The 15512-nt window shown below is 37.0% G+C and overlaps 1 protein-coding gene across 1 annotated transcript in view; it reads right to left on the bottom strand.

Moving 5' to 3' along the window:
* The window catches only part of ZNF385D (zinc finger protein 385D), a gene marked incomplete at both ends in the record, with an annotated part of 431343 nt that overhangs the window by 326965 nt on the left and 88866 nt on the right, over positions 1-15512 (bottom strand). The window lies entirely within an intron of this gene.

Genomic DNA, 15512 nt, shown 5'->3' with positions numbered 1-15512 from the left:
GCAGGAAGTTTGCAAGAACACAGAAGCATGCATGTGTACAAACAGCAAACATCTGTTTCACTCCAAGGCCAAATAGAATAGTCACATGCCTGAAGATCTTGCTCTCCAAATAAACCCACACCATGTATGGACAACAGCATATACCGAGTCTATCCATTGCGTGACTAACCTGCTCATGCTTTGCTGTTCCTGAAATTATGAATATTCAGGAACCGTAGTACACAAGCAAACCTTTGAAGTGCAAATGTGACTACCGATTTTTGCACATTTCACCCAATTTGCTTGTGTTTTATGTATCAGAAAGGGTACCCGGATCTAGGAGACTCTCACCATTCTCTATGACCAGTTTACCTCCCCTTCATCTGTCCCTGTCCTACATTGCTCCCTTTCAAACTGTAGCTGAGGGCAATATTCTCATAAATATCTTTGATACAGCAAATCCCTAAGGAGTCTACCAGTGGGATTCATGTAAAAAATAAACTCAATCACATTCTTACACATCTGATCTCACCTCCCAAAGGCATTTAAAAAATCACAGATCAGGCTGCCGAGCATTTGCTCAGGACAAACCCTTCCAGAGTTTGGCAGCAGCAGCTTCAGACACCAATGAATTGCCAGATAAATTAAATACCCACCAGGGTTTTTTTCTAATTGTAAAAAGCCAAGGGTATTAGGATCTAATATACCTGTGGGAATACTAGGTCTTATACGTTAACAACTGTTGAACAATAAAAACTTGTTATCTTGATCTTCACAAAGAAAAAAAAAAGCTGTAAACTTCTGAGCAATTCTGTAAACATCAGGAAAATGTGGCTGCCAATACTTTCAGTATTAATAGGGGGGAGTTAGGAATGAAGCTGAAAGGAAGCTTCTATGGGAATTATTTCTTTGCAATTTAATTTGTTGGAAAATAATGTCTGAATGAAAAGTATCACCAACAAAGAAAAGCAAGGAGGAAAATAGATGCATAATACAAGTGATAAGTATTTTTTATTCCTTCATAGTACTGTTTTTGTACACACTGAAGTTAACAATATTGTTATTTGTTTATCGAAGAACAGAGTCAGAATATAAGGAGGTTCTGTACTTTCACTTATAGCATGTGCTGTGTACAGGCAAAAAGAAAATTTGATACACTTCTTCATCCCAGGGCAAGTATTTAATATTTGGGTTTAAAACAGAGCAGAAGGAGCTCCACATAACAGTGTTCAGAAAAGGAGGGAGAGAAAGCCAAGGCCATTTCCATGAAGCATTAAATTAACTTCCACAAAATGAAATTAATAATTCTTTTCCTCAGTCCTTTCCCCCTCCCCTTTTCTCCAAATAACACCTCCCACACTCCTGAAGTGAATTTAGGCCAAAAAAAAACCCAACAAACCTTCATTTTAATTTTTGATGCTGTTAATGCTACCAATATTTTGTGCTATTCATAGTATTACTCTAGAGTCTTCACATTCCTTCTGCCTTACATAGTGATAAGGGTAACAGAATCCCCATCCTGAAGACCGCCAACATAGCAGATATAATATTACCATATAGTATTAAATAATTCCACAGGTATCATGATCTAATTAAACTAGTGATAGAAGAACAACTCATGAAACTGCAAGATGACAGATATGCTATGGGTCTTTTTATACTCCAAAAGAGTTTTCTTCTAGAAGAGTACAAAAAGTTAGGTATGTTTTATATTTCCATGAGAAAAGTTTCAAGCCTCACCCACCTTTATATGCAAGGAAACCTGGATTCCTCAGAGGAAATGTGTGATTCATTGCCGAGCACTTCAACGCGTTCAGATAATGTGTTATCTAAATTGGGATAAATCCTTCTTGTGCTGAGCCAGGCAGAAAGGGTTTTTTGCATTGTATCTTCTTGATAGTATTTATATGGAGTAAAAAATACAATGCAGAAGTGGATTTTCTTGAAACATAGTTCCAGTTATTAAGAACTTCATCTTTGTTTTTGTGTAGAATGAACACGTTTTTAAACTCTGTATTATAAAAAAGGCAGAAAATCAAAGTACCAGGTAGATTCAAAAAGCTGAGAAATGCTACTGTTTAACTTTGAAGAATTTTCCCTGCTCAAAATCAAGCAGTTCTCAGACAAGCACTTAAGTTTTCCTCAGATAAGGACTATGAATGCTTTTCTTAGGGTTTCTTGAAGAAGGAGGAGGAAGACATGAGAGGGCGGTAGGGCTGGGGAGAGTATTGGGTTTTTGCATAGGTCTCTCACTTTGTCAGCTTGCAATGAAAGAACATTCTAACTTCTGCTGGATAATTTACACCAACCTGCCGGCACCTGGCAGAAGGAGCCCACCATCTGAGTAGAAAATATATGCACCAGGCATTCAAGTGAATGTGAAATATAAAATCTATGAAAATTTATGGTAATTTCCTTAATCACTTCAAGATGGTCAGGAAGCAAAAAATATTTTATGTTCTGTCAGGTTTTCAATTACTTTGACATACAAGGCAAACAGTTCCCTCCCCTATCCCATAGGCTTCCCCACAGTTGTTCATTTACTCATTCTAATAATTTTCTACATTTGTATTTACCTCTGCAAGTTAATCCCATCCTAGAAAAATGAATTTTCATGCCTGATTTTCCCACTAAATCATGAAAAAACACTGACCTAGCCCTATCTGAATCCTACTATCCCCTCATTAGTCAGTCTCCTCAAGCTGCAGCATTGATCCCCTTTTATCCTGCATAAAAGTAAGTTTGTTCAGGGGTTTGTGCCACTGTTCACAGGGGGTTGTGAAGGGCATTTTACTACCAGAGAGCGAGCTTCTCCATGGGAACCAAGGCCTTCTAAAGTTTTCTATGAGATTAAACAGTATGAGTCTAACCTCACATATTGTTACAGCGAAATGGTCTAGCAGGAAGCTGCTGTTGGCCTGATTACTGCCCTCAGTATGGGTAATATCCTGCCTTTCCCGTAGGGCTTCTTTGGGTCACAGTGGGTGGCTCTCAACCTTACACAATGTCAAGAGAAAAGGAGCCTTAGGCACCTCACTTTGTACACAAAATAAACAAATTGAGCACATTTCAAAATCCATGCTGTGTTTTGTGTACATATTCCTGTCTGCTTTGGTCTCAAGAATGTTGTGAAATGCTTTATTATCAAAGGAACATAAAGGATGAAGCAGATATCATTTGATTTCCATCCCCTTGTCTTCAGAAACTGCACTATAAACTCACCAGTCCTGCCACTTTGTGTTTGCACATGCTGCCTCAGCCACCACGTTTTAATGGCATCACATCTATAGCAGGTGAACTGCAGAGCATGGAAAGCTCTGTCAGAACACATTAACCAGAAATCCTTTGGGTATCCACAAACAGTAAGTCATGGTGACAACTCTCTGGGTAACTTTGGGGATCAGCTAAGCTTGATTACTCAAGCTTTCTATGATGACACTTAATAAAATATCCACAGTTAGCTGGCAAAAGAAAAAAGTAATATTATGAAGATAATTCTCCAAAGAAAATAAAAAAGAGCGGATATAGGAAGGGATATATGTTGTTACCAAAATATACCAGGGATATCTTAATAGTACTGAACAGTACTACCACCTCATATTCCCAGTGAAGAAAAAAAAAAAAATTCTTGCATAAAGACATGATGTTTCAGTAATTCTACCAACAGCTAACATACTCCTAGAGATCTGTCAAAAGTAATAGCACCTACTCATGTTAAGTATTGGTTTACATCTGTCATAGCGTAATATGAATACTAAAGTGCGAGAGGCTTTCTTGAGTGTATTGAATAGAAAAATACAACGATTTAAGAAAGGGAAAAAAAACTTACGCAATACTGTGTAAGAGCAGGTTCTCTGGACTATAAAATTTGCAGCATCAGTGAATAAAGCTGAATTAGAAGAAATGCAACTCAGCTTTCCAGAGCCATTAAGGATTGGGAAGCTTTATTCGTCCTGATGTTCACTTGAAAACATATCAATATGACTTCTGATTTGACAAAATAAACACATACTGTCTGGAAGATTCCTTTCAAAGAGAAATTATTGCAGCTCTTCAGCAAAAAAGATCCACTACAATTTTCAAAGATTAAAAAAACTAACTAGCTGCTGACTACTACACAGAACTGACTCCGAGCAAATAGGGAGATGTTGCACAAGTGCACTCCCTATAAAGCACAGCACTGGAATTTTCTTCCAAACTAGGCCAAGAGCTAACATATTTCTATGCAGACTAAGAATAAACTGTGCCATGATTTTTGTGTGTGTGCATATATGAGTGTATGAATATATAATCACTGTACGAATATATAATTGCTGTACTCAGAAGCACACATATTCAAATTTAACCTGACTCTCGATTAATCTATTAATGTGGTCAATGGATTTTGTAGGATGGCCTGTGTGCAGTAACAAGGGAATCACAAAAGCAGCAGATTATTTCCCCCATAACAGATTTACAGGTATATAACAGATTAAACTATCCTACAGTCCAAACTTTCAGCCTGCACTAAAAGACAAAGTAATTTATAACTATTTACGCATACGTCCAGTCTCACAGAGATAAAATTAAGAGAGTCAATCAGTTGAAATAAACTCTTCTGGCTTGCAAAAAATAAATTGCTGGTAAAATTAAAATGTTTCCTTGTTGAATAGTACTGAGACTTCTATGCCAGCTGTAAACCTATTTAATTGTTCTTTCTTTAGCTGTAGCATTGTTTGTTTCCACAGTCTTTTAATATGGAGTGTTCGTAAGACCAGAGAGGCTTGCCACTGTTCTTGAAACAGTTTATTTCACAGTAGTAAGTCTTTAAATGCCAACACTGCAATTCTGAATAATACATATTTTTCAAAGCTTGGCAGTTTTAGGATCTTTTCTTTGGCTTTCTCAAGCATATTTCATCAGTTTGTGACAAGGGTCACTGACATTGAAAGAGTCAGTGATAAAATCAAATAAAACACAGTGAATTATTATGGCAATGTTTTTTTCTTACACATTTCAAGATTTTAAAACACTGGGAATACTCTGTTACTGATGTGTGGTATTTTTGATACTAGATTACAATGACAATTCTAAATAGAGATCTACATGTTTCCCTCAACATACAAAAATTACTTTTTAATTAATTGTAATTTAATTTCATTATGAGATATGATCTGTGAGGAAAAAAAAAAAACACAACACACAAACCCAAAAAACCACAAACAAATTCAATATCAATTATTGGATAATTTTTTAAATGAGCTGTTTGATCACTCCAGTGTTTACATGGCAGGGTCTACTTTGACATCTTCAATGGTTTACATTAAAAGTTAATGTATTTTAAGAAAAATAAGTTTGGATAGCTATGAATATTGGCCTGCAATGAAGACCAAGTCTGTCTTAATACATCATTGAACAACATGGTACCTGTTGTTACTGCATCCTGTAGCATCTGTTCTTCCCTCTTTCACCACTAACAACATAAGAAAGGTCTAAAAGCAAGATCCATGTATACTACTAGCTTTGTTCCTAGATTTCCTCTTTTAGAGGACAAGAATTATATTTTGATAATCTTTAACAAGATAGACTGTAACATGCATCAACAGCAGTTCTGACTACATGCTACAGGCAATTTGATGAAAAAATAAAAATACTAAAAAAGGCTTCAACAGTTTGTTTTACATCTCAAAGCCTTTCTAAGAATACAGATTTTACTGTATTTGTCTTGCTTCTGTCAAATAACATCAGCAACTTGACATTCAGAGTGGAGTTTTCTTGGCGTTTTTTTCTTTTTAAACACACAGCTATGAAGAAAAATCCAAGCCTTTGGCTGTATATATCTTGCTCCTGATGTAAATTAAGCAAGTAGGCCCCTGAATCTTTAAAACTGAAGTTTTCCCAGTGTATTTTCTACAGAACCTTAGAGTAATTCAGGTGGAAAGGGATCTCTGGAATTCACTTTACCCAACCTCCTACTCAAAGCAGAACTAACTTCAAGGCTAGATAAGGTTGAGTTCTTAAAATCTCCAGAGAATAATTTCCACAGCTTCTCTGGGCAACTTATTCCAGTGCTTATGCATTTTTACAGTGAAGTTCTGAATGCTTTTTTCCATATATCTAATCAGAATTTCCCTTGCTGCAACTTGTGACTATCCTCTCTTGCCCTTTCACTGTACACACCCATCTTCTCTCTAAAATCCCTCTAGGAAGTTGAAGACTGCAAGAGGATCCCCCATTAGCCCTTCTTTTCTTCACAGTAAACAAAAACAGCTTTGTCAACTTCTCTTCATGAGTCATGTGCTCCAGCAATCTGACCATCCTAGTGATGCTCCTCCAGACTCACTCCCTTTTGTTGATGTCTCTCTGGCACTGGGGCCGCAAAACTGGGCACAGTACTCCACATATGATCTCAAAAGCGCAGAGTGGATAGTAATCACTTCCCTCAAACTACTACTTACCCTTCTGCAAATGCAGCCCAGTGTGCAGTTAAGCCTTCACCTCTACAAAAGCTCATGAATCATGCTCAACTTGTTGCCCATGAGGACACCCAGGTCCTTCTTCGCAAAGATGCTCTCCAGCCAGTCAGTCCCCAGCCTGTACTTGTGTGTGTTCCAGGTGCAGGACTTCACGTTTTTGCATCTGTTGAACTCCATGAGGTTACTGCTGGGGCACTCCTGATCTTGCTGAGGTTCCTGTGAATGGTAGCTTTGCATTCCATCATACTAATGATTTCACCATGTTTAGTGTCATCTGCAGATTTGGCAAGTGTGCACTCCATCCTATCACCAGGGTCACTAATGAAGACGTTAAACAGCATTGGCCTCACTATCCATCTTTGGGGAGTCCCATAACCAATCATCTGCCTGTTAGACTGTGAAAGGTTGATCATTATACTTTGAACCTGATAGTTTGGCTAGCCTCTAATCTACTTTGTTCTCCACTCATCCATCCCATATTGCACCAGTTTGGCTACAATGATCCTATGGGAGACCATGATGTACGCCTTTCTTAAGTCAGAAAATTACATTCCCATGTTCATAGAACCAGTCATTTCACCATAGAAGGTAATCAGGTTGGTCTTACAAAGTCTGGATGTAAATCTGTGCTGGCTGTTCCAAATCACGTTCCTCTACTTCATGTGCCTGCAAATGGCTTTCAGAAAGACTTGCTCCATAAACTTGTTCACCACTGATAATTGACTGACTGGCTTCTAGTTCTTGTCTTTTCTGAAGATGGGAGTAACATTTACCTTTTTCCAGGCATCACTATTTTACATTCCTCCCATATAGATCCCTTTAAAACGTACTATCCTGCTTGTCACTGAAAACTTTCCCAGTATACAATTCCACAAGAAAAATTCCTACAAGCTTGACCCTAATGCCCTATGGGTGTGAGGTTAGACACTACTCCAAAAAGGTGAACTGCTTCTTTTAAAGACTTTTAATTTTTAATATATCACATAGGAAAGACACTTCAGAGTAGCAGATATTACTACTGAGCTGAGGGACATCCCTGGTAGTATTTCAATTTGATTTGACTACGTTTGTCTATGATCCTTGTCTCAACTACCTTTGGTAAGAAGAATGGTGTAATTTTATCAGTAGAGTTTTGCTGCCTCTTCTAGGAAAAAAGAAACATTAAAGATACTATTTTTCAACAGCAAAAGAAGAAAAAGGCAGCATTGAAATTGGAAGTTTACTGAGAATGACAGCTATGCATATGCATCCATCTGTGGTTTACTATACAAAAGTTTTATGATTAGTAACATGACTGAATCAAAAGTGAGGAAAATGGACCTAAGTGCAGTCAGAACTATGGCCATGTAATCATTGGTTTTCTTCAGTTTCATGATCAAATAAAAAAACATAATAATAATAATAATAATAAAAAAAAATCTTTGACAAAATTGCTAACCAACTGCACTCAGAAACACCAAAGTGAGTCATTCTGACATTTCCAGTTTTACTTTCACTGTACTTAGCTATGAATGAAATTGCTTAAAGCTCACAAAATGTTTGATCACAAAATTATTCTTCATTAACTTTTATTTTTTCTTCTACAACATTGTGGGATCCAGCACAGAAGGAGACTATGTCTTGGTTTTGGTTTTAGTCTAATAGTCATTATGCTGCTAAAGCCTGTAAAAAGAAACATTCAATATTACATTTATAGTCAAAAAGTCACGCACTCATGTTATATTCCATATAATAAATTATATACCATCCCCACTAGGGAGGCTTGCATTTAAAGACATATTACCTTGACATAAAGTGTCTAGGGAAGAATTTTAGTTTTGATTATAGAACAAAGAATTAGTTTAGTAAGTGAGCTGCTTTGCTTACAATTAGTGTATCTTTCCAGCTCTCTAACTTCATATATATGGAAAAACTGGGGGGGAAATCTTGATTAGGTCTATATATCTACAATGCTGTCTGCATGGGGACTCCAGCCAGGCTAACCTATAAGCATTAATGTGAGAAACAAAGGAAAGACACGACACAGATTAACTCACTCCCACAGCAGTAGTGTGAACTGTAGATTAGAATTGGTGCTTCCTCGATGATGTAAACTGAAGTGGCATAAATGTATGCTAACATTAAGTTCCTCAACAGAGTGAGGAACTTGCCTCCTTCTCTTGAGATTAACAGGAGTTTGTAATTAATTTCATTGGAGTTGGTCTTGAAACTCTGATCTCGAGATATATTTCCTCCTACTGTGAAACATGTCAAAGAATAAAAAATTAACTAAAGATTTCAGTGACATGACTATCAGGAAGACAGTATATTTTGAATCAGAACAATAAAAAGCCATAAATAAGAAAGTCAGCGTTACTGAAGTGTGTATCACATTTGATGATATCTGCTTTATTTTTCTTATACTCAGATATAGCTCAAAAATTCTGCTTGAATTCTGTGATATCCTAAAAATTAAAAAATTAATGCCACATGAGAGGTACAAACTTGTCCTTTTACAGCCTCACTGAGGAATATAGACCTATATTGGAAATAAAAAAAAATAAGTGAATATGGGAAAAGCTAGCTCTCGGGAAATTAATACCAGGAAATGTTGATAAACTTAGTGTGCTGTCATGACTCATAAAAGATTTGTTGCCTACCAGATGCCAGTGCAGGAAAAAAAAAAAAAAACCACCAACATCATATTAAAAGAAGACAAGTTACTGAGAAGGTCTGGAAGGAAGCCATGGTCATCATAATCTATATTGGACCTAGTGATATAAGCAGAACTAAATGGAGATCCTGCAAAACAGGTTTCAACAGTTCGCTGTACATGCAAGTAGAGATCAAATGCCAGCGTTCTCAGAAATGAGACTGGTGCCACACTCAGGGAGAAGCAAAGAATGGCAGACCAACATTTTAGCACAGTTCAGAAACAACACAGATGGACACAGACTGCTCCCAGAGTAACTGAACCTTACACAGCTGATTTAGTATTGATTATCGATATTCCTGCTACAGCATAAAACATTAAGACAACACTTACCTAAAACAGTATTAATTTTAAAATTGAGAGACAAACCAGTTCAGATAAATAGGCTGTATGGCAGGTTCTAGCCTGAAGCCATACAAGAACGAAAAAAAAAAAGAAAAGAAAAAAACCACAAACCAAAAGTGATTAAAAAGAGGCTATGCTGATGTTAAGCAGAGGTGCAAAGAGAGCAAGATAACAGTTAGCTTTCCTGCTTTTTGCAAGCGTATTTTAAGCACAGATTTTAGGACTTAAAGGGCAGTTATTTTTCAACATAGAAGAAAAAGTGTTGTACATCTAGGAGCAGCAAAGTCCTGAAGACATGAGGCCATACGTGTCTAAAAAAGACAAGCGAACTGTGAGAACAACGTTTGGAACATACAGAGTAAGAACTGTGAGTATGGAAGAGGATTAAACGTACCATGGAGGTACACAATGGGTGAAGATTTTCACCCTCTAACCTGCATATAACAGCAGCCTTTGCGTGCTGTTGAAGACACCTTTCAGTACCTCAGCCATGCCTTAGCATAGCAATCAGAAACCCTATCCAGGTTTGCTAGAAGGCAGCAAAGTAAGGACCCACTTTTGAACTTGTTTCAGTTGTCTGACACTGTTGTAGAATTTCTCATGGACAAACATCCATGTCCTATGGATGGAGACAACTTGCTAAGCGTCTTGCTTTGGAGATGGTACCCAAAAGGAGGGCACTCTATACAGCTGGGGATATTAAAAGATAACTTGTACAGTCTTATATTCTCTTTCAACCTGCAGTCAGAGGCTTGTTTAGACCCTGGGCAGATGTTCTTCATAGTTGAGACTCTATATACCTTAAATGGTTTGACTCATAATAAACTGCCACAGCAGGTTTTATTCAGTTGCAACCTAAGATAGTAGAAAAGAAAGGAATTTGCCAGTTGAGACCGAAACCATACTTCGACAAAGGACATAAACACATTCCTAAGTGCACTTGATGAACAATAAGGAACTTCAAAAATACTTTAAGCATATTTAGCGATAAATTTCTACTTATCCCCCAGCTTCTGAAGAATTATGATTAATTAATAAACACAGTTTTCCAGGCTCCTATAATTTTTTTCATTGTAATGCTATTCAGTAGACCAATTACCAGATACACTACATGAAAAATTGTTTAACTACCAAGAAAGTCTCCTTCCCAAATCCAAAAGAATGTTTTGAGGATTGCTAAAATATATGTTACCTTTGTGACTGCATGGCATTATTGAAGTTACTCCACGTGCACTCATGAAACTTTCTCCCCAGCCTCTCCACAACTTGTTACAACGCTAGGGTTTACCTATGATTAGTCTGTATTAAAATTTAGTAACGTCCCTTTGTATTTATTTGTAATAGGTAGCAGTCAGCTAACTATAGCAAGTCGACAATGGATATTTGCACACATGTAAAGAGTTTGTCCACAATTACCATCCATCCATTATTTCTTGTATACTCACAAAGCCAAGTGGATCCAACTGTGGGGAAAGACGAACATCATGCATGCGGCTGGTGTGAGCTGGCTCTTTCTTAAGCTTAATTCATTCAATGATACACAAGTTACCTTGTGATAAAACTTTGTGCTGAACTACGATGTCATGTATGGCGGGTATTACCTTTCTGAATATAATAAAAAAAAATTCTGCAAACATAAGTAGTGCTTTAAAAGCATATCTTACTTGCAAAAGTACTCTTAAAGGCAGAAACTATGTTAATAGTTCACTAACTGGAATAGGAACATGATGAAAACAGACAAGTGCTTTGAAATAAGAAAGATTTACATTTGGGAGCAGTGGAAGTGACAACACACTGCCCTCAGCCAATCTAACTTGTCCAGAGATCTCCAGCTTTGACATTTGGAAGGTTTTACAGAATACCCAGAAGGAACCTGCTGTGCTTCTTTACAAAAATAATGGCATCTATAACCCACAAACTAGAGCCTTAAAACCAAAGGATAACTCATATTGGATTTACTGTTAACTGGCCATGAGGCTCTGCATCAGAACATGACATAAGAAAAAAAAGCTTGCAACCACAAAACAGCAAAATACTTGTTATGGTGCACCTGCTTGCTTTATCTTGAGAAGAACCTGTTACAGGTCACTGCTAGAGACACAACTTCCAGAGACATCTCAAGCTGATCTGACAATTCTTGTCTCCCAGGAAACTAACAGAAAATCCCCTCCTCTGAAGAAGGACATACTTTGTCTGAAGATTTCCTCCATTCCTCAATGCCCTATACAATCCTCTTTCTCTGAAAGGAAGACTAATGCAATGCAAAGAGCAGGTGACACCATTTCCCTGAAAGCTGTAGCTTGGTAGTTTACCACCTTAAAGTAAGATTCTGTCTGCCCCAAAGCTGCTAGTTTTCATGATCAAAAAACATGACAGCAGAGGTACAAAGTGCAGCAGCAGCACAGAACAAGAAAAGAACCAGCAACAGAGAAGTGCTAGGAAGGAGACTCTGCAAGTGGTTTAGGTGAATCTTCTGGAAAAAAAATAAAATGTGTGAAACAGATTTTGCTCATATTTTAGTATATATTTCAGTGTAACTGTAACTATCAAATGTTACACATTCTTAATTAATATCTAGTGCTAAATTAAGAAGTTTGCTTTTTGCAATTATCAAGGGATAAAAAAAAAGGATATTTTATTCTGATCTTTTCCCTTTCTTTCTTCCATCCACTCACTGTCCTTAGTCACAGTACAATAAAATTTTACTAAGATGAAATTTCACTGAAAAAAGTTGTAGGCAGGTTTAGTTTAAAAGAAAGTAAATGAAACTTGCTAAACTAGATAGTCTTTTGTCTGGGTTATGAATTCAGCAAGCTAGATAGAGAAACTACTGCCAAATGCCTCACTAGCTCCTGTGTTTCAAAAGAATAATCAAATTTTTAAAGTGAAAGGAGTTCTAAAAATTTTGGGGAATTTCTTAGCTCTTTCATTATTTTTCCACTTGCTATCTAATGTATTGGAAAAATTATTGCAGAGGAAAGCAGTTTTAGTTTTTGTCCTAACCATGCCTCATTCACTCACGATGATTCAGCAATTTACACAAAAGGAAGCCCAGGGGAAATTCTGGTTTACATAAAATCTTAGTAATATCAGCTTTCTTACTGGTACTGATATACGTTTCCATCCACAGTTATTTTTCCATTCTGTTAGTAGAAACATGAGTCTTACTCCTGCTGGTCAGAATAAACAATTTCCCACAAGAGGTCACCTCTTCCCACAAGCATCCAGGCTGGTTTTGTGAGAAGTGGTGCAATGTTGGCAGACCAGACAGGAAATGCATTTTACCCTCTTTTAATTCCAAAACTTACTCACAATCTCCACTGACTTGTTTGTCACCTTGCTACTGCACGTAGGAGAGCAGAAAGGCAAAAAAGTCACCAGCAAGAAGAATATATTATAGGATGTAATGAGGAAAGTGTGAGAAGTCTTTTTATGTGACATAAAAGGCAAGTATTAGGAGGAAGGAAGGTGGAAAATTGTGTTACACCCAAGCACATGCAGTTCAGTAACAGAAGTGCTGATGTCTCACCATGTCCTTTTAAGTCATCACAAATCACCGTACCAAGTAATGACACAAGAAACATTGGGTTCACATCATTTTTGTGACTCTGGCTGTCTGCTGTTCTGAGGCTGCTCTGCCCCAGGAAGGCGCCAAGTCAGTGTCATATTGTAAAGCTGCCAAGCTGACAAATAAGCAACTAGCAAAATTTTTTAAAGTAAATCTGGTGAATTGTTCAAATTCAGTACAGATACTGATAGAGCAGCAAAGAAATGCTGCTTTTAACCCCACAATGCACATTATTTATTAATTGTATATTTGCAGAGGTTAATAGGCTTTGTACCTAAGCAACATACCTCATGAAATTATGCAGAGATATTCAAGTATAGTAACATACTATGTTATTTATGCCCAGTAGATAAAAGCTCCTTCACACAGTTTGAAGATGATGACAATAGCATGACAGCTTTAATTACACAGTCAAATGCTAATACAGTTGAACCCTACCGCTGTTCAGCAGTCCATTGCAAATTGTTTGGAAACAAGACATGGGCTGTTGCTTCATATAAATCAATCTTCCATTTGTATTACCCCTCGTGATATAAAACACACAAACCCATCCTGCTTTGTGGGAATAATTCAGAGATGAAACAAAACAAGGAGAAGTCACAGTTCCAATATTTTTCCCAGCCTTTCCATGTACGTTAGTTCCAAGTGAGCACACAATTTTGCAAAGGCATATACAACCCATAGTACAGTCCATGAATTGCAGTATTTGGAAATTGGGTTTTCTTGTGCATAGTGCAAGTACTTCACTCATTCAACATGAGATATAATGAATAACTACTGGTGATGAAGCCTTAGAAGACAATCTCATATAGCAGGGCCTTTACTTAGTTTTAATTTACAGCAGAATTTAGTCTCAAGAATGATTAGACAATTAACCTGGACATTGAGCATAACAGCTGTCTTCTGCGACAATCAGACTTCCACACACGAAATACCATTCTCATAAATAAAGCAACCTACTGACCTACATTGAATAAACAGTACTGTACATGTTTAACAGTTACTTCAGTTATATCAGTGACCTTCAAAAAGTGTCATTTGTGTGCAAGTGATAAAATGAAAGGGTCAAGTCATAATTTTTTTCAGTCATGGTCATATGTCACTTGAGGTTGCTGGGGTCTCATCAACAAAACAATAATTCATCCGAAAAACATTGCCCATATTTCAGATACACTGGTTTTGACAAAACCTATTATTGTGGAAAGTCTGTCAGGTTCCGATTTCTACTTGACTTAGAAAAGAGATCTCAAATAGGGTCTCTGTTCAAAGTGCGGGGAGGGTGGTCACTCAAACATTCCGCTCTGATTCAGTTCTAACTTTTAGCAAGAGATATTTAATATTGGTCTCTATTTCATTCATAATGTTCAGTTTAAAAAAAAATTGAAATCTCAAAGGTTGGTGACATGGGAAAATCGCTTCCTTATGCTCTTCCCTACATTATTCTTTCAGTGGAGCACTACTTTTGATGATATTCAAAGATCTGCCAGATTTGAAAAGACTCAAGTTTCAGGCAACCCCACAAAATAACTGCACTTTGAAAGAAAGAGCTAGATGGTCAATCAGCTGTTTTCTGACTACAAATGGATGCAGCTACACACGACATTGGGATACTTTTAAGGAGGAAATAATAAACATGCCGCTATACTACTACTTTGATCCTCTCTAGAATATATATGTTGAAGCACGATTGAAGCCCTTTGACACTAATTTCAGCATTGCTTAATTACTAATTCTTTCATTACCATGGATTAAAGCAGAAAAATGAACTGCAGAAAAAAACTTTCTATCATTAGCAAAATTGTTGTGCTAATAATAATGATAACACAATTTTACCTTAACTGAAGATAGCATTAACATTAGACCGTGTTTATTTGGTTATAGAAAGAATGCATTTGTGGATAACCATATTGCACTTCTAATCAATTAGGAAATCAATCTCTCTTTATGCATTTTCACAGCTCCTACTAATGGCAGTGGTATTCTTCCTAAGCCTGAACTATGAACAGTGCCAAACGTTACAGTCCTGCCACTTAAAGGCAAAATGATTTGTGTTGTTCAGTGTTATGGGGGTTTTTTTTGTTTGTTTTTATTTTAAGGAAATGAGCAACACCTCATACATAGCAAAGCACTCATCTCCCACACACTTCAGCAACATATCCATATTATTCACAACTCAAAGCCAGGACAAAGCACAGATTATTAAAATACCTCTTAAGTCCTGTCTAAGGATTAGTGTTCTACATATCCTTCTGCAGATGGGGCAGGAAGCAACTCATGACACAAAACATTAAGCAATGTGTGTGGTCTGAAGAAAGAAAGTTTGCAAGTCCTAAGTACATCATATTAAGACCATCATTTCTGTGACGTGGTGCATAGAAGCAGATAGAACAATACAGTACAACTCTACCCATAATACAGCAAAGTTGAGCACTACCTGTTATGAAACTGAGGAAATTATAACATAGTAATCTGT

The sequence above is a fragment of the Platalea leucorodia genome (assembly GCF_965183815.1).
Source record: "Platalea leucorodia genome assembly, chromosome: 1".
NCBI lineage: Eukaryota > Metazoa > Chordata > Aves > Pelecaniformes > Threskiornithidae > Platalea > Platalea leucorodia.
The sequence above is the reverse complement of the archived record's forward strand: the minus strand, read 5'-3'. Positions and strand labels throughout refer to the sequence as shown.